We start from the raw sequence: 23860 nt of genomic DNA on the forward strand, positions 1-23860 counted from the left end.
TAATGGTAGTACCATGCAAGGTGCCGTATCTTATCAAGGGAGAGTTTAGTTAATATTTTTTATTTTTTGAGAGTACCTCTCACATATCGTGTCAGGTATGCTAATGGAATACCCTTCATATATAGTTTCGGGTATGCTGGTAAAGTACCTCTCACATATCGGGGCAGATGTATTAACCTGGTGAAGGCATAAGGAAGTGATAAACCAGTGATAAGTGCAAGGTGATAAACACACCAGCCAATCAGATCCTAACTGTTAATTTACATATTGGAGGTGATTGGCTGGTGCGTTTATCACCTTGCACATATCACTGGTTCATCACTTCCTTATGCCTTCTCCAGGTTAATACATCTGCCCCATAGTGTCAGGTATATTGGTAGAACACCTCTCACGGATGTATTAATGTAATGCCTTTTACATACAGTATAATATCAGGTCTATAAATAAAACACCTCTCACATATAGTGTCAAGTATATAAACAAAAAATGCCTCTCATATATAGTGTCAGGTGTATGGTCATATATAGTCTCAAATATGTTGGTAAAATACCTCTCACATATAGTGTCAGGTATATAGGTAGAACACCTCTCACATATATATTGATATGATACCTCTCACATATGGGGGTATATTTACTAAGCTCCCGATTTTGACCGAGATGCCGTTTTTTCTTCAAAGTGTCATCTCAGTTAATCTCGGTCATTTACTAAACACTAATCACGGCAGTGATGAGGGCATTCGTAATTTTTTGCTAGTTCAGGTAAAAAATTACGAATGAATACACCATCGGTCAAATTACGCCTGTTTAGATATGAATCTCGGTCATTTACTAAGAAGTGCAAAGCAAAAAAACACAAAACACTGCCGTGAAAAATTACAACTCGTAAAAAAGTCCTAAAAAAAACAGACCTGCTTTTTTTTCCGTGATTTGAGATGCATGCAGGGATCCATGAGATCCGTGCATGTATATCAGTGGGAAGGGGTGGGAAAGTGCTTATTTTTGCCAAAAAAATTGCGTGGGGTCCCCCCTCCTAAGCATAACCAGCCTCGGGCTCTTTGAGCCGATCCTGGTTGCAGAAATATGGGGAAAAAAATGACAGGGGTTCCCCCATATTTAAGCAACCAGCATCGGGCTCTGCGCCTGGTCCTGGTCCCAAAAATACGGGGGACAAAAAGAGTAGGGGTCCCCCGTATTTTTAAAACCAGCACCGGGCTCCACTAGCTGGACAGATAATGCCACAGCCGGGGGTCACTTTTATACAGCGCCCTGCGGCCGTGGCATCAAAAATCCAACTAGTCACCCCTGGCCGGGGTACCCTGGGGGAGTGGGGACCCCTTCAATCAAGGGGTCCCCCCCCCCCAGCCACCCAAGGGCCAGGGGTGAAGCCCGAGGCTGTCCCCCCCCCATCCAATGGGCTGCGGATGGGGAGGCTGATAGCCATTTGTGATAATGAAAAGATATTGTTTTTAGTAGCAGTACTACAAGTCCCAGCAAGCCTCCCCCGCATGCTGGTACTTGGAGAACCACAAGTACCAGCATGCGGCGGAAAAACGGGCCCGCTGGTACCTGTAGTACTACCACTAAAAAAATACCCAAAAAAACACAAGACACACACACCGTGAAAGTATAATTTTATTACATACATACACACATACATACATACTTACCTTATGTTCTCACGCAGGTCGGTCCTCTTCTCCAGTAGAATCCAAGGGCTACCTGTTGAAGAAATTCTACTCACCAGATCCATGGGTCCAGGCTCCTCGGCAAATCCAGGGTTAATCCACGTACTTGAATAAATAAAAAAAAACGGTGTCCCGACCACGAACTGAAAGGGGACCCATGTTTGCACATGGGTCACCTTCCCACGAATGCCAGAAACCCACTTTGACTTCTGTCTAAGTGGGTTTCTTCAGCCAATCAGGGAGTGCCACGTTGTAGCACTCTCCTGATCAGCTGTGTGCTGCTGTCCTCACTGACAGGCAGCACACGGCAGTGTTACAATGTAGCGCCTATGCGCTCCATTGTAACCAATGCTGGGAACTTTCTGCTCAGCGGTGACGTCACTTTAGGTCAACCGCAGGGCAGAAAGTTCCCATAGGCGCTACATTGTAACACTGCCGTGTGCTGCCTGTCAGTGAGGACAGGAGCACACAGCTGATCAGGAGAGTGCTACAACGTGGCACTCCCTGATTGGCTGAAGAAACCCACTTAGTCAGAAGGCAAAGTGGGTTTCTGGCATTCGTGGAAAGGTGACCCATGTGCAAACATGGGTCACCTTTCAGTTCGAGGTCGGGCAACCGTTTTTTTGTTTTATTCAAGTACGTGGATTATCCCTGGATTTGCCGAGGAGCCTGGACCACTGGATCTGGTGAGTAGAATTTCTTCAACAGGTAGCCCTTGGATTCTACTGGAGAAGAGGACCGACCTGCGTGAGAACATAAGGTAAGTATGTATGTATGTGTGTATGTATGTAATAAAATTATACTTTCACGGTGTGTGTGTCTTGTGTTTTTTTGGGTATTTTTTTAGTGGTAGTACTACAGGTACCAGCGGGCCCGTTTTTCCGCCGCATGCTGGTACTTGTGGTTCTCCAAGTACCAGCATGCGGGGGAGGCTTGCTGGGACTTGTAGTACTGCTACTAAAAACAATATCTTTTCATTATCACAAATGGCTATCAGCCTCCCCATCCGCAGCCCATTGGATGGGGGGGGACAGCCTCGGGCTTCACCCCTGGCCCTTGGGTGGCTGGGGGGGGGGACCCCTTGATTGAAGGGGTCCCCACTCCCCCAGGGTACCCCGGCCAGGGGTGACTAGTTGGATTTTTGATGCCACGGCCGCAGGGCACTGTATAAAAGTGACCCCCGGCTGTGGCATTATCTGTCCAGCTAGTGGAGCCCGGTGCTGGTTTTAAAAATACGGGGGACCCCTACTCTTTTTGTCCCCCGTATTTTTGGAACCAGGACCAGGCGCAGAGCCCGATGCTGGTTGCTTAAATATGGGGGAACCCCTGTCAATTTTGTCCCCATATTTCTGCAACCAGGATCGGCTCAAAGAGCCCGAGGCTGGTTATGCTTAGGAGGGGGGACCCCACGCATTTTTTGTGGGGGATTTTACATTGTTTAATTAAAAAAAAAAAAATAAGAACCCCAGCACGGATCACACAGATCCGGCCGAGATTGATTGTAAAAAAAAACGGCAGTGTTTTGCTAATCACTGCCGTAAAAATAGGTAAAAAAAAACGAATGACATCGACATCGGAAGAAAAGAAAAACCCGAATACGACAGCTTAGTAAATCCATCGTAATCAATTCAAAAAGTTGCAGTTTTACACTGTCGATGTCATTCGTGATTGAACTTTGACCTTTTTTCGGAAATTACGAATCTTAGTAAATTTACCCCATGGTGTCAGATATATGAATAAAACACCTCTCACATATAGTGTCAGGTATATATGTATAACACCTCATATATAGTGTCAGAAGTATGATCAATCCACCTCTCACATACAGTGTCAGGTGTGTTGTAAATTCACCTCTCACTCATAGGTGTCAGGTATGTATGCTATTCAGATGTATCATTCGAGAGTGGATATAATACCTGTATCATCTAAAGATCTCTCACATAATAGTGTCAGATCTAGGTGATAATCCATAAAATGGAGTAGCACCCATTTACCTAATTCAGTATCCAGTGATCTCTTGCCTATAGATGTCAGACCCTGCCAAATAGTTATTACTTAGGGTGAGTTCTCTTCCTCCATAAAAAGAGTGGCAGCACTATAAATGCTATGATGGTGTATGGCAGGGGCGGATCCAGAAGAAAATGATAGGGGGGGCACCATGGAAGGGGCAAGTACATTTGCGTGCGGCTTCGGTGCATGTGAGGTGGCGCTTCTTATACAATGCCCACAGTTGTAGCGCTTATTATGCAATGTCCACTGTACTGGTAGTGCCCCTTATATAGACCCCCAAGTAGTGGTGCCCCTTTTGCAATGCCCGTATTGCCCCCAGTAGAAATGCCCTCAGTAGATGCCCCCCAGTAATAATGCCCCAGTAGCTGCCCCCAATAGATGACCCCCCAGTAATAATGCCCCCTACGAGTTTGCCCCAATAGATGACCCCCCTGTAGTAATGCCCCCAGTAGATGGCCCCCAGTAAAAATGTCCCCCAGTAGCTGCCCCCAATAGATGACCCCCCAGTAATAATGCCCCCTACGAGTTTGCCCCAATAGATGACCCCCCTGTAGTAATGCCCCCAGTAGATGGCCCCCAGTAAAAATGTCCCCCAGTAGCTGCCCCCAATAGATGACCCCTCAGTAGTGATGCCCCCAGTAGTTTGCCCCCCCAGTAGTAATGCCCCTTGTTGATGCCCCCCCAGTAGTAATGTCCCCCGTAGTTTGCCCCCAGGAGATGCCCCCTCTGCATTAAGGAAGCAAAAAACATACTTACCGAGCCCCGTTCCCGCGCCGCTGCAGTCCTCCTCCTCCCTGGGCGTCCGCTCCTCAGTCACTCAGCACTATGAGAGAGACGTCATGACTGACGTCTCTCCCATAGCGCACAGTGACAGCGCCGGAAGCCGGAGCTCAGTACTGAGCTCCTGCCTCCGGCTGCCGCTGTGCAGGGAGACGAGCGCCCGCTGGTAACACAATCTCAGCGGGCGCCTGTCATCTCCCTGTGCGGCGCAGGGGGAGAACGGGGAAGGAGGCCAGAAATTACAGGGGGGGCACGGGCCCGAGTGCCCCCCCCCTGGATCCGCCACTGGTGTATGGACAATGATTGTAATTCCAAGTTGATCGCAGCAGGACATTTTTTAGCAGTTGGGCAAAACTATGTGCACTGCAGGGGGTGGGGGGGGGGGGGGTGGGGGCAGATATAACATGTGCAGAGAGAGATAGATTTGGGTGTGGTGAGTTCAATCTGCAATCTAAATTGCAGTGTAAAAATAAAGCAGCCAGTATTTACCCTGCACAGAAACAAAATTACCCACTCAAATCTAACTCTCTCTGTAAATGTTATATCTGCCCCCCCCCTGCAGTGCACATGGTTTTGCCCAGCTGCTAAAAAATATCCTGCTGCGATCAACTTGGAATTACCCCCAATATACTGTTCTAGGAAATGATAAGTATTATTCCCGGATCAGAAATGCTACTCCGTAGCTTCCTAAATGCGGTGTATATCACAACATACCTGCTATGCAGGAAAACATATGTGTGCCTGTAGCATACAGAGACTGCATATACAATATATGCAATCCACTATTCTCATGCCATTACTGATCTTCTGTGCGTTATTTCTTATAAAGATGGCAACACTTGTGATGATAGCTGATACTGGTCTAATATATGTCCTGATCCTTTATACACCTTTCATATAGGGAGGGAGCACAAAATGTCAGTTTTTATTGGTTATATTATTAGCTTGTTATTACACCCTTTCTTGCATGTTACATTGTACACTTATCACATAAAGTTAATACCCAAAGTTTCAATGTGTAATGAATATAAGAATAATCTAGAAAGCTAATGAGATTCTACAGTGGAGACACATATAATGTGTGTCCTGCTACTGTAGTAATAATGATTATTAATCAATGTTTTATTACATAATCTAGTATTCCATTATGTTAACCCTGTATTTAATATAGACTATTGTAGTAGTGACCGTGTTTGTCCCTTATATAGGGTTTACTCATATAGTCTAATATCTTACTGTTTTAACATGTAACCAATGCAACGTGTCCAAGGGGAATCCCGTTATGGCAAATGGCATGGACAGGCAGTCTGTGTACTGGGGTCTTCCTCATGTATCCCTTGCAGAATATACAAATTAAATGTAAGTGTACCTTTTTAACAAGGAAGCTCAATAGATAAACAATAGATCCACAGAAAATGCAGCTTTAGTTGCATGCTTAATATTCGCCTATACTTGATCTTGCACAAATATAGGCGCATTATATGACAAAACAGCTTTCTGTTTGTCATATACTCTGCACTGTCTCCCATTGAAAAATTAACATTGCTTGACTTGATGCAGTATTGTCTGCATGCATAAGCATGCGCAGCACATTTTATTAGGGGGTGCACCATCAGAGGGGTGTGTCTAGCACCGCCTTTTGGGAGTGTCATCGCAATATAAAATATCCACCCTTGTACCAATCCTAATAAAGAAGACACATTGTCAGATGTTGTGAGGTGCACCAAACAAACACCCCTGATGGCACTCACTGTAATTACACTGCTCCTCCTCAGCCTGGTCTGGCTCCCCCTCTCTTTCCCCTGCAAGCTGCAGCAGCTTACTTACAAGTCAGCCGCTCACTGACACTGACAGTCGCAGACTAGTGCTGCTGCTGCTGGAAAAACGAGTGACGTGTCAATGTTGCTGCCGGCCGCCTGCCAGTATTGAATTTGTCTTCCTAACAGGAACACTGGCTGCATGCTGATCCTCATCAGTGACTGGCGTTGGCATAACATAGAAGGAGAGAGGTGGGCATGTGGCGGGAGCGCGTGCGAGCAGCATAACGTAATCACATCACATCACGCTGTTTTTGTACATGGAAGTGGAGCTGGGAGCTTGAAAGCCGGTGGCAGTGGCACCCTTGATTAACCCAGGCGTCCGGTCAGTAATGCAGTCCTGACAGGGTGCAGCGCAGAGGGGACAGTAATCAGCCTGCTCGGCGATCGCTGCATCAGGCATGTGTGATCGGAGTGCCAGACATTAGGGCAGGGCCGTCTTTACGTATGGGCTCAATGGGCTCTTGCCCAAGGGCCCCAGGACTGTAAGGGCCCTAGGCTGATAGCTGAGGGTCCCCTCTTTCCATGGGTACCAGATTTTTGAAAATCGGCCCTGGGGAACCGGAGATATCTGACTTCAAAGCAATGGTCCCCATCCAAGCCTGTTAATTGCTCTTCCCAGCCAGATATCTCAGGTTCTGTCTAACTTAGAGAGTTTCTGATGGTATACTGCAAAGGTTGGGGCTCTCCTCTTTCAGTGGACACTGGCAGCTTGTCTCTACTATGCCCAGAACCAGAGATATCAGCCATCAAGCAGGTGATCCCTGCTCCAGATCCACACGCCTGATATGCAGTTTTATATTTTTATTGGTGGATTGCTCTGGCTCCTGAACTCTGATCCCCAAGTCCCCAGTACCTCCTGAAAGGGAGGCTCTATAGCTTTTTTTTGTTATCCCATTCAATGCTACGAAATCAATTTCCAGGAACTTGAGATATCTGCAGTCAAGCAAGCTGCCCTCTCACCAGAAAATGATGAATACTAAGCCCATTCCACTATCCACCCCTCCCCTATGTATTAAACCCCCCCTAGCACCCTGGAAGTCATGTACCAGGGCCCCTTCATTCAGCCCAATGCACCCTTCTACAGTTTAGTGCTCTACCTCCTGCCCTATCTGTGCAGTAAAGGAGTAATTAGTAGAAATTACTGCTCCAGGTCCTACATGCTGAGCGGAAGATAGAACACCCCCTACCGCCCACGGGACATCAAAGCTGTCGCTGATAGCACCCCTAACACTGGAAGATGGGTAGGGGGCCCAGTGCGTTGCTGTGCCCAGGGGCCTACACTACTGTTAAGACGGCCCTGCATTAGGGGGTGCCTGTGCACCCCCACTTCATTCTGCTAATAGTAAGAGGAAGGTGTCCAGCACCCTTATACACTTTTACCTGGAAATATAATGAAAAAATGTGTAAAGTAAAAGGAAGCTCTGCCTTAAACTGTTTTACATGTAAATTCTTGACTGAAAATGTATAGTTTAATGCTGAGCTGCAAGTGAGGCAAAACTCTTAAGGCAACATTTCCTGCCGGGACATAAAAGGATCCAGTATAGCCTGGGGCATCTTATAATTACTTCTCAGCATTAAATTTCACTAAACATCAGTGAAAGATTTATTATGATTTTATTGCAAATAGTTTTGCTGTGCCTTCAAGTGTTGCAGTGTATTCTAACTGTGAACTATGATATCACTGAGGCATGAGGTGATATACGTATGCTGATCATGCAGAACCAACCAAAAGCTAACTCATTCTGCAACTATAAAATAAGAATTTACTTACCGATAATTCTATTTCTCGTAGTCCGTAGTGGATGCTGGGAACTCCGTAAGGACCATGGGGAATAGCGGCTCCGCAGGAGTCTGGGCACATCTAAAGAAAGCTTTAGGATCTCCTGGTGTGCACTGGCTCCTCCCCCTATGACCCTCCTCCAAGCCTCAGTTAGGATACTGTGCCCGGACGAGCGTACACAATAAGGAAGGATTTTGAATCCCGGGTAAGACTCATACCAGCCACACCAATCACACTGTACAACTTGTGATCTGAACCCAGTTAACAGCATGATAATAGAGGAGCCTCTAGAAAAGATGGCTCACTACAGCAATAACCCGAATTTTTTGGTAACAATAATTATGTACCAGTATTGCAGACAATCCGCACTTGGGATGGGCGCCCAGCATCCACTACGGACTACGAGAAATAGAATTATCGGTAAGTAAATTCTTATTTTCTCTGACGTCCTAGTGGATGCTGGGAACTCCGTAAGGACCATGGGGATTATACCAAAGCTCCCAAAACGGGCGGGAGAGTGCGGATGACTCTGCAGCACCCAATGAGAGAACTCCCGGTCCTCCTCAGCCAGGGTATCAAATTTGTAGAATTTTACAAACGTATTTGCTCCTGACCAAGTAACTGCTCGGCAAAGTTGTAAAGCCGAGACCCCTTGGCAGCTGCCCAAGATGAGCCCACCTTCCTTGTGGAGTGGGCATTTACAGATTTTTGGCTGTGGCAGGCCTGCCACAGAATGTGCAAGCTGAATTGTACTACAAATCCAACGAGCAATAGTCTGCTTAGAAGCAGGAGCACCCAGCTAGTTGGGTGCATACAGGATAAACAGCAAGTCAGATTTCCTGACTCCAGCCGTCCTGGAAACATATATTTTCCGGGTCCTGACAACGTCTAGCAACTTGGAGTCCCCCAAGTCCCTAGTAGCCGCAGGCACCACAATAGGTTTGGTTCAGGTGAACGCTGAAACCACCTTAGGGAGAAACTGAGGACGAGTCCTCAATTCCGCCCTGTCCGAATGGAAACTCAGATAAGGGCTTTTACAGGATAAAGCCACCAATTCTGACACGCGCCTGGCCCAGGCCATAGCCAACAGCATGACCACTTTTTCTGTGAGATATTTTAACTCCACAGATTTAAGTGGGTCAAACCAATGTGACTTTTGGAACCCAAAAACCACCTTGAGATCCCAAAGTGCCACTGAAGGCACAAAAGGAGTCTGTATATGCAGTACCCCTTTAACAAACGTCTGAACTTCAGGGACTGAAGCTAGTTCTTTTTTGGAAGAAAATCGACAGAGCCGAAATTTGAACCTTAATGGACCCCAATTTCAGGCCCATAGATACTCCTGTTTGCAGGAAATGTAGGAATCGACCCAGTTGAATTTCCTCCGTCGAGCCTTACTGGCCTCGCACCCCGCAACATATTTTCGCCAAATGCGGTGATAATGTTTTTCGGTTACATCCTTCCCGGCCTTGATCAGGATAGGGATGACTTCATCCGGAATGCCTTTTCTCTTCAGGACCCGGCGTTCAACCGCCATGCCGTCAACGCAGCCGCGGCAAGTCTTGGAACAGACAAGGTCCCCGCTGAAGCAGGTCCCTTCTTAGAGGTAGAGGCCACGGATCCTCCGTGAGCATCTCTTGAAGTTCCGGTTACCAAGTCCTTCTTGGCCAATCCGGAGCCACTAATATAGTGCTTACTCCTCTCCATCTTATCAATCTCAGTACCTTGGGTATGAGAGGCAGAGGAGGGAACCCATACACTGATTGGTACACCCACGGTGTTACCAGAGCATCTACAGCTATTGCCTGAGGGTCCCTTGACCTGGCGCAATACCTGTCGAGTTTTTCCCAACGGTTTATAATCATGTGGAAGACTTCTGGGTGAAGTCCCTACTCTCCCGGGTGGAGGTCGTGCTGAGGAAATCTGCTTCCCAGTTGTCCACTCCCGGAATGAAAACTGCTGACAGTGCTATCACATGGTTTTTCGCCCAGCGAAGAATCCTTGCAGCTTCTGCCATTGCCCTCCTGCTTCTTGTGGCACCCTGTCTGTTTACGTGGGTGACTGCCGTAATGTTGTCTGACTGGAACAACACCGGCTGACCTTGAAGCAGAGGTCTTGCTAAGCTTAGAGCATTGTAAATGGCCCTTAGCTTCAGGATATTTATGTGAAGTGATGTCTCCAGGCTTGACCATAAGCCCTGGATATTCCTTCCCTGTGTGACTGCTCCCCAGCCTCGCAGGCTGGCATCCGTGGTCACCAGGATCCAGTCCTGAATGCCGAATCTGCGGCCCTCTAGAAGATGAGCACTCTGCAACCACCACAGGAGGGATACCCTTGTCCCTGGTGACAGGGTTATCCGCTGATGCATCTGAAGATGCGACCCGGACCATTTGTCCAGTAGGTTCCACTGGAAAGTCTTGCGTGGAATCTGCCGAATGGGATTGCTTCGTAGGAAGCCACCATTTTTACCCAGAACCCTTGTGCATTGATGCACTGAGACTTGGTTTGGTTTTAGGAGGTTCCTGACTAGCTCGGATAACTCCCTGGCTTTTTCCTCCGGGAGAAACACCTTCTTTCTGGACTGTGTCCAGGATCATCCCTAGGAACAGAAGACAAGTCGTCGGAACCAGCTGCGAATCTGGAATATTGAGAATCCAATCGTGCTGCCGCAACACTACCTGAGATAGTGCTACACCGATCTCCAACTGTTCCCTGGATCTTACCCTTATCAGGGAATCGTCCAAGTAAAGGATAACTAAAAATTCCCTTCCTTTGAAGGAATATCATCATTTCGATCATTACTTCAGTAAAGACCCGGGGTGCCGTGGACCCTCCCTACGGCAGCGTCTGAACTGATAGTGACAGTTCTGTACCATAACCTGAGATACCCTTGGTGAGAAGGGTAAATTTTGACATGAAGGTAAGCATCCTTGATGTCCCGAGACATCATGTAGTCCCCTTCTTCCAGGTTTGCAATCACTGCTCTGAGTGACTCAATTTTGAATTTGAACCTCTGTATGTAAGTGTTCAAAGATTTTAGATTTTAAAATCGGTCTCACCGAGCCGTCTGGCTTCAGTACCACAATAGTGTGGAATAATACCCCGTTCCCTGTTGCAGGAGGGGTACCTTAATTATCACCTGCTGGGAATACAGCTTGTGAATGGCTTCCAAAACTGCCTCCCTGTCAGCGGGAGACGTCGGTAAAACAGACTTTTTGGAAACGGCGAGGGGAATACGTCTCGAATTCCAATTTTGTACCCCTGAGATAACACCTGAAGGATCCCGGGGTCTACTTGCGAGTGAGCCCACTGCGCACTGAAATTCACTGAGAACGGGCCCCCACCGTGCCTGAACTTGTAAAGCCCTAGCGTCATACTGAGGGCTTGGCAGAGGCGGAAAAGGGTTTCTGTTCCTGGGAACTGGCTGATCTCTGCAGCCATTTTCCTCTCCCTCTGTCACGAGCAGAAAAGAGGAACCCTTTTGTCCGCTTGCCAACCAGGACTGCGCCTGATAATACGGCGTCTTATTTTGAGAGGCGACCTAGGGTACATCCCCTTTTTTTTAAGGCAATACTTCCAAATGCCGTTTGGAATCCCTGACCACTTTACTGGTAGAATACAACGCACTTATACTTGATGCCAGTCGGCAAATATTCCGCTGTGCATCATGCAGATATAGAAATGCATCTTTTAATTGCTCTATAGGCAATAATATACTGTCCTTATCTAGGATATCAATATTTCCAGTCAGGGAATCCGACCACGCCAACCCAGCACTGCACATCCAGGCTGAGGCGATTGCTGGTCGCAGTATAACACTAGTATGTGTGTAAATACATTTTAGGATACCCTCCTGCTTTTTATCAGCAGGATCCTTAAGGGCGGCCATCACAAGAGAGGCTAGAGCCCTTGTTCTTACAAGCGTGTGAGCGCCTTATCCCCTGTAGGGGGTGTTTCCCAACGCACCCTAACCTCTGGCGGGAAAAGGTATACTGCCAATAACTTTTTAGAATTATCAATTGTTATCGGGGGGAAACCCACGCATCATCACACACCTCATTTTATTTTTCAGATTTAGGAAAACTACAGGAAGTTTTTCCTCACCAAACATAATACCCCTTTTTTTGGTGGTATTCATATTATCAGAAAAGTGTAAACATTTTCCATTGCTTCAATCATGCAATGAGTGGCCCTATTGGAAATCACGGTTGTCTCTTCACCGTCGACACAGGAGTCAGTATCCGTGTCGGCGTCTGTATCTGAGGTAACGGGCGCTTTAGAGCCCCTGTATGAGACGTCTGGACATGCACAAGCTGAGTAGCCGGCTGTCTCATGTCAACCACTGTCTTTTATACAAAGCTGACACTGTCACGCAATTTCAACAGTACATCCACTCAGGTGTCGACCCCCTAGGGGGTGACAACACTATTACAGACACTCTACTCCGTCTCCACATAATTTTTCTCCTCATACATGTTGACACAAACGTACCGACACACAGCACACACACAGGGAATGCTCTGATAGAGGACAGGACCCACTAGCCCTTTGGGGAGACAGAGGGAGAGTTTGCCAGCACACACCAGAGCGCTATATATATACAGGGATAACCTTATATAAGTGTTTTTCCCTTTATAGCTGCTGTATTGTTTATACTGCGCCTAATTTGTGCCCCCCTCTCTTTTTTAACCCCTTTCTGTAGTGTAGTGACTGCAGGGGAGAGCCAGGGAGCTTCCCTCCAACTGAGCTGTGAGGGAAAATGGCGCCAGTGTGCTGAGGAGATAGGCTCCGCCCCTTTCTCGGCGTCCTTATCATCCGTTTTTCTGTATGTTTTGGCAGGGGTTAAATGCATCCATATAGCCCAGGAGTTATATGTGATGCATTTATTTTAGCCATATAAGGTTTTTATCGATTTATTGCGTCTCAGGGCGCTGCCCCCCCAGCGCCCTGCACCCTCAGTGACCGGAGTGTGAAGTGTGCTGAGAGCAATGGCGCACAGCTGCGGTGCTGTGCGCTACCTTATCTGAAGACAGGATCGTCTTCTGCCGCCGATTTCACCGGACCTCTTCGCTCTTCTGGCTCTGTAAGGGGGCCGGCGGCGCGGCTCCGGGACCCATCCAGGCTGAACCTGTGATCGTCCCTCTGGAGCTAATGTCCAGTAGCCTAAGAAACCCGATCCACTCTGCACGCAGGTGAGTCCGTTTCTTCTCCCCTTAGTCCCACGATGCAGTGAGCCTGTTGCCAGCAGGTCTCACTGAAAATAATAAACCTAAACTAAAACTTTCACAAAGAGCTCAGGAGAGCCCCTAGTGTGCACCCTTCTCGTCGGGCACAGAAATCTAACTGAGGCTTGGAGGAGGGTCATAGGGGGAGGAGCCAGTGCACACCAGGTGATCCTAAAGCTTTCTTTAGATGTGCCCAGACTCCTGCGGAGCCGCTATTCCCCATGGTCCTTACGGAGTTCCCAGCATCCACTAGGACGTCAGAGAAATTAGCAATTTCATCGACCTCAACATAGCGACAACTACTGTGGCTTCTAGTGATCCTTCAAATTGTGACATTTCCTGAATAAATGGAAGACATCATGAATAAAGAGGGACTCAAATGTGCCAACATTTCCAAAGAATATGTGTAATCTTTTTTGTTAATTAATGCTAAAACCTGTTATAATGAAAATCTGTGATTAGTGGGAAGTACGTGTAGATACAAAAAAAAAACGTTTACATCCATAAGTGAATGGCACACAGTGGGCCAACATAAGGCTAAAATGACTGAGGCACTTACTTGGGCCACAAGTATGTAGTTTAGTATAAATGCACTGACCTCCTGGACATACACGACACAGTAGCTGCTGAGCCATTTACTTTTAAACTAGAGATGTGCGGCGGGCACTTTTCATGTTTTGTGTTTTGGTTCTAATTCCCCACTCGTGTTTTGGTTTTGACTTGTTTTTGCAAAAACCACCCTTTCATGTTTTGGTTTTGGATCTGGATGATTTTTGAAACTCCCCCCCCATAAAAACAGCTAAAATCACAGAATTTGGGGGTAATTTTAACCTACGGTATTTTTAACCTCAATAACATTCATTTCCACTAATTTCCAGTCTATATTGAACACCTCACACCTCACAATGTTGTTTTTAGGCCTAAAAGTTGCACCAAGGTCACTGTATGACTAAGCTAAGCGACACAAGTGTGCGGCACAAACAGCTGGTCCATCTAGGAGTGGCACTGCAGTGGCAGACAGGATTGCAGATTTTTTTTAAAAAGCCCCAAACTGCACATCACGCAAAGAAGAAAAAGAGGTGAAATGAGGTAGCTGTATGACTGAGCTAAGCGACACAAGTGTGCCGTACAAACACCTGGCCCATCTAGGAGTGGCACTGCAGTTGCAGAAAGGATGGCACTTAATTTACATTGAAGTAAAAGAGGTGCAATGAGGTAGCAATGAGGTGCAATGAGGTAGCTGCATGACTAAGCTAAGCGACACAAGTGTGCAGCACAAACAACATGGGACGTGTTGGAATTTGCCCAGATGTAATACACGCACAATATTGGTGGCACAGGATAGCGTACCCCTAAACCACACACACACACACACACACACACACACACACACACACACACACACACACACAGCAAAGCCTGTAAAATTAATTTGGATAATAATAACCCTTTTATTTGAGCTATTATAATAATATGCAGCACAGGCGAGCGTACCCCTACACCACACAGGACAAACCCAGTATAAATGATTTAGATAATAATATAAGTAATGTATATAAACCTTTTATTTGGAGTAAATAATATACAGCACAGGACACCACCACTGGACTTATGGCAGCACAAGACAGCACCACTGGACTGGACTTACACGGCAGTACCTCTGGACTTATACAGCAGTACCCCTGGAGTTGTACGGCAGTGTCAAACAGGATGGCACTTCAAAAACTAGTCCCCAAACAGCACATGATACAAAGGAGAAAAAGAGGTGCAAGATGGAATTGTCCTTGGGCCCTCCCCCCACCCTTATGTTGTATAAACAGGACATGCACACTTTAACAAACCCATCATTTTAGTGACAGGGTCTGCCACACAACTGTGGCTGAAATCACTGGTTGGTTTGGGCCGGCTGCACTAAACAGTCTTTCAGAGTACACACTGGAGGGGGGGCAACTTAGGTAAAATAAAGCCAGTTTGTGCACTGGATATATGGCAGCAGAGGACACCACCACTGTGACTGGTCACTGGACTGATGCTGCACAAGACACTACCCCTGGTCTGATGCAGGACAACACAGCAAAACTGTAAGGGACTTATACAGCAGCCAGCAGCACTGGGGACATATGGCAGCAGAGGACACCACCACTGTGACTGGCTGGACTGATGCAGCACAATACACTGACTACACTGGACTGGACTGAGAAGCACAAGACAGCACTAGACTCGCCACCCCACTTTCCTGCCCCCCACACAGACACTGAGGACGGAGACACGTCCTCTCACTACACTCTCCGAGACTGGAGTGAAAATGGCGGCGACGCGCGGCTCCTTATATGGAATCCAAACCCCGCGAGAATCCGACAGCGGGATGATGATGTTTTGGCTCGTTCTGGTTTCCGAGTAAGGCAGAAAAACCCTGAGCCTGACTCGGATCCGGGTTTGTGACGTGACGTCCGGTAGGGTTCGGTTTTCTGAGAACCGAACCCGCTCATCTCTATTTTAAACACATGACAACTGGGCCCAACACAAACTCATTTGCAACGTTGACCCACACAACAAAGCATTTACAGCATGACTGGAGCGCATTGCACATGGTCATGTGGTTTTACTGAGCTGCGGTCTGCTTATGTGTGATCTGTTGGTTTGTTCTGTATTCTGTGTAGTAGTAACACTAACACCAGACTCCTATAGTCCGATGCTGTCACATATTCCTTCATAAAATGGTTGTCAGTGACAGTTCTTAATCCAGTGCAAAGAAAGATACATTGAAGGAAAAACTATCAGGAACACAGTTATTCGTTAAGGATGGGCAGCAATGACAGTGAAAAGAGTATGTTGGTACCATATTGGCAGATGATACCCTGCCTTAGATGCCAGGCTCTCCTCATAGTTTCACTTAAGTGTACATCATCGTCATCATTGTTTATATAGCACCCAGGGGAGCTACTAAGTAACTGGGCCCAGGCTTTTAATAGGGGTCACGGATCTGATAGCACCATTGTGTTACTGCACAGAGAATGTGTAATCATTCATCAGTCCCTGGCGCATTGGAGCACACAGTCTAAATTCTCCCCCAGCCAGGGTGCTGAACTCGCACCCAGTGTGACAAAAAAATTGGAGAGTGACATGCAGTCACACCACCAAAATGTCATACATCGGAGGGGGGGGGGGGGGGGGGGGGGGCAAGGCCTAGTGGATATAAAGTCATGCCTTAATTCATGTGCACAAGGAGTCCCACTAAGGAATTTATCAGTCTTGAGAGGTATGCCCTATGACTGTCTGATCAGCAGGTAACCCTTCCAATGGGAATCCTCAGACGCAGCCAGGGAAGACACCCAGTGCACAGACTTACTGGTTAACTTCACTGGGGGGCTGCAGACCTGCAGCGCTAATGTAAAATCTGCCACTGGACAAAGTGGACATATAGGTGTATGAAAATATTATGCTAAGGTCACTGTTGCATTGTAATTGGCTCTTTCACAAGTGTTTACAATGACTGATCTGGTCTGAAATTCATCCAGCTCACAGTCAATCTGCAAAATGATTGCACCCCAGGTTAAGAAATTCATATAAATTGCTACATTGGACATGTGAATTTTTTCAGTTCCGTACATTCTAATGATGATGTGGACAATGATGTGGTGAAAATATAGGCCTTTATTTAGGGTCATATTCAATTAGCTGCAGGTTACATAGTTTTCATACACAGGGGTGTATTCAATACCTGTCGGATCCTTTCCGTATTCAATGTGCGGCCAAATCCGACTGTCGGATTTTGCCGCTCCCGACAGCCGATCGTCGGCCGGCCACACTCAGTCCCTGCTGGTCTCCTCACCCGTCCACGCTCTGTCCTGACAGGTAACTGTCACCCATCCACATTCCGCCCCAACATCCGCTCGTCACCCATCCACACTCTGCCCTGACAGCCGCTCCTCACCCGTCCACGCTCCGTCCCGACAGCCGCTCCTCACCCATCCACGCTCCGTCCCAACAGCCTTTCCTCACCCGTCCACGCTCCGTCCCGACAGCCGCTCCTCACCCGTCCATGCTCCGTCTACACTCCTCTTCTCACATGGTTCCGTCCCCTCCTACCTGTCGCCGCTCCCCCGTCTCATTTCCCCGATTTCGACAATGTCAATCCAACTTTAAAAAAAGTCGGATTGACATTGTTGGAACCGGGACCAAAACCTGTAGATTTGGCTGCGTTCCCAACAATACACACGTGGACTCCGACAATCCACGTGGTTTCCAACAACTCAGGAATTCCGGGCTTGTCGTAAAAAATGGCCCGGCATTGAATAGGTCGGAACCCCTTTAGGTCCGACCTAAACTTATCGTAAACTGCCATCTTTCCGACAAGACAGCAGTTTCCGACAGGTATTGAATACACCCCATAGTATTTTCAGCAAACACACTCACTGATATCACGCAATTCAATTGCACAAGCCTATACATGGTATTTGCAGCAATTTTGTGCAGTAATTCTACATGGTGCAAACTTAGAGAGTGGATGAAAAAGTGGGAAAACAACCTGAATCCCAGAAAAGTGGCAACTGAGATTGAACAGTATAGAAGGCTATTAGTGGCCATAAACACAAGTACTAGAGTTTCTTAAAATGTGCCATATGGGATTTTTACCTTTATTATTAACAGTGGAAAAATCATAGAAAGTGTATTTCATCAAATGAAAGCCATTTGTTTGGGATACAGCAATATGCCTGTAATGCGACTATAATTTTATAAGCAAGTTTCCAAAATATTCAAAATAAACACTTGTAATGTCATCTGCAAGTTCACAACTCCTTCCCGTCTATAAAACACCCCAAACTACACGTCCTACATAATTCAACCTTTTATTCGAGCTTTTTACAGAAAATCACCTGAAAAATTGCATAATTATTGGTCATAACTAAATGCTTCTAAGTGCATTATTATTCATGAGGCGAGCATACCTGAAGTTCTGCAACATACCCCAGCATTTTTATCCTAATGGTTTTCCCTATTTTCCACCTTCTATGGGGCTCGAACAACGAGTCAAATTAACTCCCATTGACAGACAATGGGAGTCAAATTGGGAAATGCTGGGAAAACATTCTTCAAATGAAGGGAAGCAATAGGACACGAGGACATGTACTGAGGCTGGAGTGAGGTAGGTTCAGGGGAAATTAGATGAAAAATTACTTTACAGAAAGGGTAGTGGACAAGTGGAATAGCCTCCCAGTGGAGGTGGTAGTGGGTAAGACAGTAGAGCAATTTAAACATGCATGGGATAGACATAATGATATCCTTACAAAGGAATAAGGATCAAATAAGGTTTGAGATAAAAATATGGTAAAAAGAAAAAAGGGGCAGACTAGATGGGCCAAGTGGTTCTTATCTGCCGTCAAATTCTATGGGGGGAATTCAAATGTTTTAAAAGTTGGTTGGGTGTCTGTTTTTTTCCTGTCTATTAGATAGGAAAAAAACATACACCCAACTGACTTTTCAAACAATTGAATATCCCCCTATGTTTCTAGACATATTAACTTAACGATTATTTCTAATTAAATAGGAAGAAAATATCAAAATTTTAAGCCACGGTAAGCAATTTTCTTTAAAAAAAAAATACAGGTTTGCAATTTGGCAAACCATGTTGCAATGCAAAGGCTGCAAACACAAATATTGATTCATGTGGGGGAAATACTGTCTGCTTTTGCATGTTACACACAAATAAAAAATTGTAAAGTGTAGAGAGATAAAGTAACAACCAATCACCTTCAGTCATTCTTCTGGCACCAGTGGAGCACTCAGGGGGATTGGGTGGTATGAAAGTTTTGGGCGGATGGAGTGCATGGCTGCCATTCTACAGTGCTGGAGCCCGTAACATGGCAGTTGCAAACTGGTTGGTACTTTATCTCTCTCCACTTAATCTCTCTCTGAGGTTTGATACATTTCCCCCAGTAGCTGAATAACATTACTCTAGAACAAATGCACCTCTTTGTACACTATAGTTAAATGTAAGACACTCAAGTGATTCATATATGTATAGTTTTGGTTTATATATATATTTGTGCATTGTAAGTGCATTCCCTGTTTACAAACTCTGATTTCTTTATTTATTTAACATGTAAATAGTTATTCTGGTTGTATATGTTTGACCGTAATATATGAGCTCGTTATTTGCTGTATTTGAATGTTCTTATTTTTTTTTTAAACAATCATATTTAACTACTTGGTGTACCAACATGCACCGAACATGTGATCCCTGAAATGTTACATGTGCTCTATATGTAACCGCTATCAAAGATGATATGGATATATTCTATTTTGTGTCTCTTCATTATCCAGTACTTGTATAGACACTTGTCCTTGAATAAATCAACTTCTATACAGTGAATGGCTGTCAGCACTCTGATTGGTGGATAGCTCCTGCCATCCACCAATCGGCATGCTGACAGCATTCACTGTCAGGCAGGGATTCAGGTACCTGCACCTGCATAGAGCCCCCTAGAAAATGAAGAGCCCAGGGCAGCTGCCCAGTGTGCCCATACATTAAGATGGTCCTGCTTCTGCGACTTTTGCACATTTTAGCGTATTCTGTGCTATAGTGTCCACCTCTGAATCAGACCCATATTCTAGAGCATAGGTTCTCAAACTCGGTCCTCAGGACTCCACACAGTGCATGTTTTGCAGGTAACCCAGCAAGTGCACAGGTGTATTAATTACTCACTTATACATTGTGAAAGGTCCACAGGTGGAGCTAATTATTTCACTTGCAATTCTGTGAGGAGACCTGCAAAACATGCACTGTGTGGGGTCCTGAGGACCGAGTTTGAGAACCTGTGTTCTAGAGCCAATCAGATCAATCGGTCGGAGCAACTCCATACACAGACACTGCAGGATGCATGCACTTGTGCGACTTTTGATGGCTTTTGATGCATGCACAGTCACAAGAAATCGCTAATTTACATGAACATTGGCGTTGCATCTGACTCCGCCTCAGACCCAATGTAACATAAATGACCCATTCCCAAGTTCTCTGTGTTTGTGCTTCAATGGGGGTCATTCCGAGTTGATCGCTAGCTGCCTTCGTTCGCTGTGCAGTGATTAGGCAAAAAAAGGCACTTCTGCACATACGTATGCGGCGCAATGCGCACGTGCGTTGTACTATTGCAACGAACGATGTAGTTTCACACAAGGTCTAGCGAAGCTTTTCAGTCGCACTGCTGGCCTCAGAGTGATTGACAGGAAGAGGGCGTTTCTGGGTGTCAACTGACCGTTTGCAGGGAGTGTTCGGAAAAATGCAGGCGTGGCTGGGCGAACGCAGGGCATGTTTGTGACATCAAAACAGGAACTGAATGGTCTGAAGTGATCACAAGTGCTGAGTAGGTTTTGAGCCACTCTAAAACTGCACAAAAAAAGTTTGTCGCCGCTCTGCAATCCTTTCGTTCGCACTTCTGCTAAGCTAAAATACACTCCCAGTGGGTGGCGGCATAGCGTTTGCACGGCTGCAAAAAACTGCTAGCGAGCGATCAACTCGGAATAACCACCAATGTATCATGACTGCAGCTAAATTAAAGATACACAGTGATACATTATATCTGCAACTACTGTACTTGTTAGTTGTGATAAAATAGATGTATTCATGAGGCAGATGTTTTAAACATTAACTTCAGATGACAGGTTTACCACCCAAGAGGGTATTAAAAGGAAAAAGGTAATATCAACAATTAGCAATCAATAAATATTATGCAGATCATGTAAACAGTAAGAATATACAATAACAGTTAATGTTTATGTAGCCAAACACAAATACAAAAAAATGCTAAACATATCCTGTAGAATTTCAATTTGTGTATTAAAAGCTTTGCGTTATTGCAATTCTAATCATTTTCTTTTACACTGACCTGGCAAACTAAAATGCAGTATACAGAATATACTGTAGTTGTTAGGATTAGGGAAAATAGACGTGTGGATTAGGGGTAGGAGAAGCATCAAAATGGTTCTTTAAACTGCGGGCCCCCAGCTGATGTGGAACTACACATCCCAGCATGCTCTGCAACAGTTTTGCTATTAAGGCATGCTCAAACTGAGGCACAGCATGCTGGCATGTGTAGTTCCACAGTAGCTGGAGGGCAGGTTGAAGACCCATGAAGGTATGCACTGTTACATGACTTGAAAAAAAAAATCTTTAATTTTATTTATCAGTCAGGACAAAGTAAGGAAAAAATAGTCTGTAGTTTTGCATTGCCTTAAAACAAGTCTTATTTTATTTTGGCCTCTCTGGTAGAGTAAATTAAAAAAGGAGGTAAGCATGCCTCATGCCTCAATTACCCCCTACAGGTCATGTTTTGTGGATTTCTTTAATCATGCACCGTGCATTAATAATCCATTTGCTCGGATTATCCGACCTGCTTACAGACAGAAATCCTATAAACATGACCCTGTTGGGGGCATTTTGGGATTGGAATTAAGAACCACTGTGGTTAGTGCTGGATTTCCCACTAGGCACATGAGGCACGTGCCTAGGGGCGGCACCTCCCCCAGACACACCAGAAACCCGCGGCTGCTGCTGACTGCTCCCCCCCCCCCCACACCCAGCACCAGCGCCTCCCACCCGCCGGGCTGCTTGGCTGAATACTTCCTGGCCACAGCACCAAGAGCAAGAAGAATCCATAGAATCAAGATTAATGGGGAAAGAAGTCCAAGGAATTTGTAAGTGCAGCAGTCCTGGTGACAGCATCAGTGCCTCCCCCTCTGCCAGTGCCTCCCCACTCTCTGTTAGTGCCTCCACCCTCTGTCAGTGCCTCCTTCTTGCTCTGTCAGTGGAGGTACATCATAGTCTATACTATAGGGAAGGGGATGCAAATTATATTCTACACTATGGGGGGGGGGGGGGGGCACGAAGGCAGAAAAAAAATGTTGTGCCTAAGGGGGTTCAGACCTCAAAATCTGCCTCTGACTGTGGTAGATAGTAACAGATCACTGTCAACTTTGTGGCACGTCTAGGGTTATCTTCTTCACATCGATTGGGAGTTTCCACCAATTAGGAATAACTACAGTAACAGATTTATACCTGAAGATCTGTCTATTTCATCAAAGTGTCGTATCCAAGAGGTGGAAGACTTTGTACAGGTGCATGTATGATAAAAAGTAAGACATAAATAAGCCTGAACAGAGGAGAAAAATTGGAAGAGTACTTCGGAGTCCCAGAAGCTGACAACAGATAGCAACAGACATTGGTCTTAATAGTAACTAGAGATGTGCGGCGGGCACTTTTCATGTTTTGTGCCCGGTTTTGGTTCTGGTTCCATGCTCGTGTTTTGAATCTGGATTAGTTTTGCAAAAACCACCCTCTTGAATTTTGGTTTTGGTTTTGGATCTGGATGATTTTTGAAAAACATAAAAACAGATAAAATCACATAATTTGGGGGTAATTTTGATCCTACTGTATTATTAACCTCAATAACATTCATTTCCACTCATTTCCAGTCTATTCTGAACACCTCACAATATTGTTTTTACTTTAGGCCAAAAGGTTGCACTGAGTGGCTGGATGACTAAGCTAAGCGACACAAGTGTGCGGCACAAACACCTGGCCCATCTAGGAGTGGCACTGCGATGGTAGACAGGATGGCACTTAAAAAAACTAGGCCCCAAACAGCACATCATGCAAAGAAGAAAAAGAGGTGCAATGAGGTAGCTGTATGAATAAGCTAAGTGACACAAGTGTGCGGCACAAACAACATGGGATGAGGCTGGAATTATATGGCAGTACCACTGGACATATACAGCAGTATCACTGGACTGGATTTATATGACAGTACCACTGGATTTATACGGCATGACCACTAGATATATACGGCAGTATCACTGCAATTATACGGCAGTACCACTGGACATATACGGCAGAATCACTGGACATATATACGGCAGTATCACTGGTCTGGATTTATACACCAGTACCACAAGAATTATATGGCAGTACCGCTGGACATATACAGCAGTTTCACTGGATTTATACGGCGGTACCACTGGGCATATGCAGCAGCACAGGGACACCACCACTGGACTGATGCAGGATAACACAGCACCACTGCAATGGACTGGATTTATACAGCAGTACTGGACATATGGCAGCAGAGGACACCACCACTGTGACTGATCTGATGAAGCACAAGACACTACCACTGCACTGATACAGCTCAACACAGCAGAGACGGCCTTAGGCATAGGTAAACTAGGCAAATGCCTAGGGCATTTGGAATGCCTAGGGGCACACGCAGCTTATGTTGATTAAAATGACATGTGGCATTCCTATATTCTGTGTGTGACTGCATCTGCATATGAAATGCTATGTTACAGTGTATTCCTGAGAATCACTGTAACATAACATTTCATTTGCAGATACAATCACAGTCACACACAGAATATAGGCATTCCACCTATCATTTTAATCAGCAGGAGCTGCTTGTGCGTCCTAGCCATATAGCAAGGCAAATAAGTTGCATTTTTGGCAAAAAGGCACCCAACATTAGCAGAGCTGACAGCTGACTCACGCCAGGCATCTCCTGCTGCATGG

Source organism: Pseudophryne corroboree, chromosome 12 (genome assembly GCF_028390025.1).
Source record: "Pseudophryne corroboree isolate aPseCor3 chromosome 12, aPseCor3.hap2, whole genome shotgun sequence".
Taxonomy (NCBI): Eukaryota; Metazoa; Chordata; class Amphibia; order Anura; family Myobatrachidae; genus Pseudophryne; species Pseudophryne corroboree.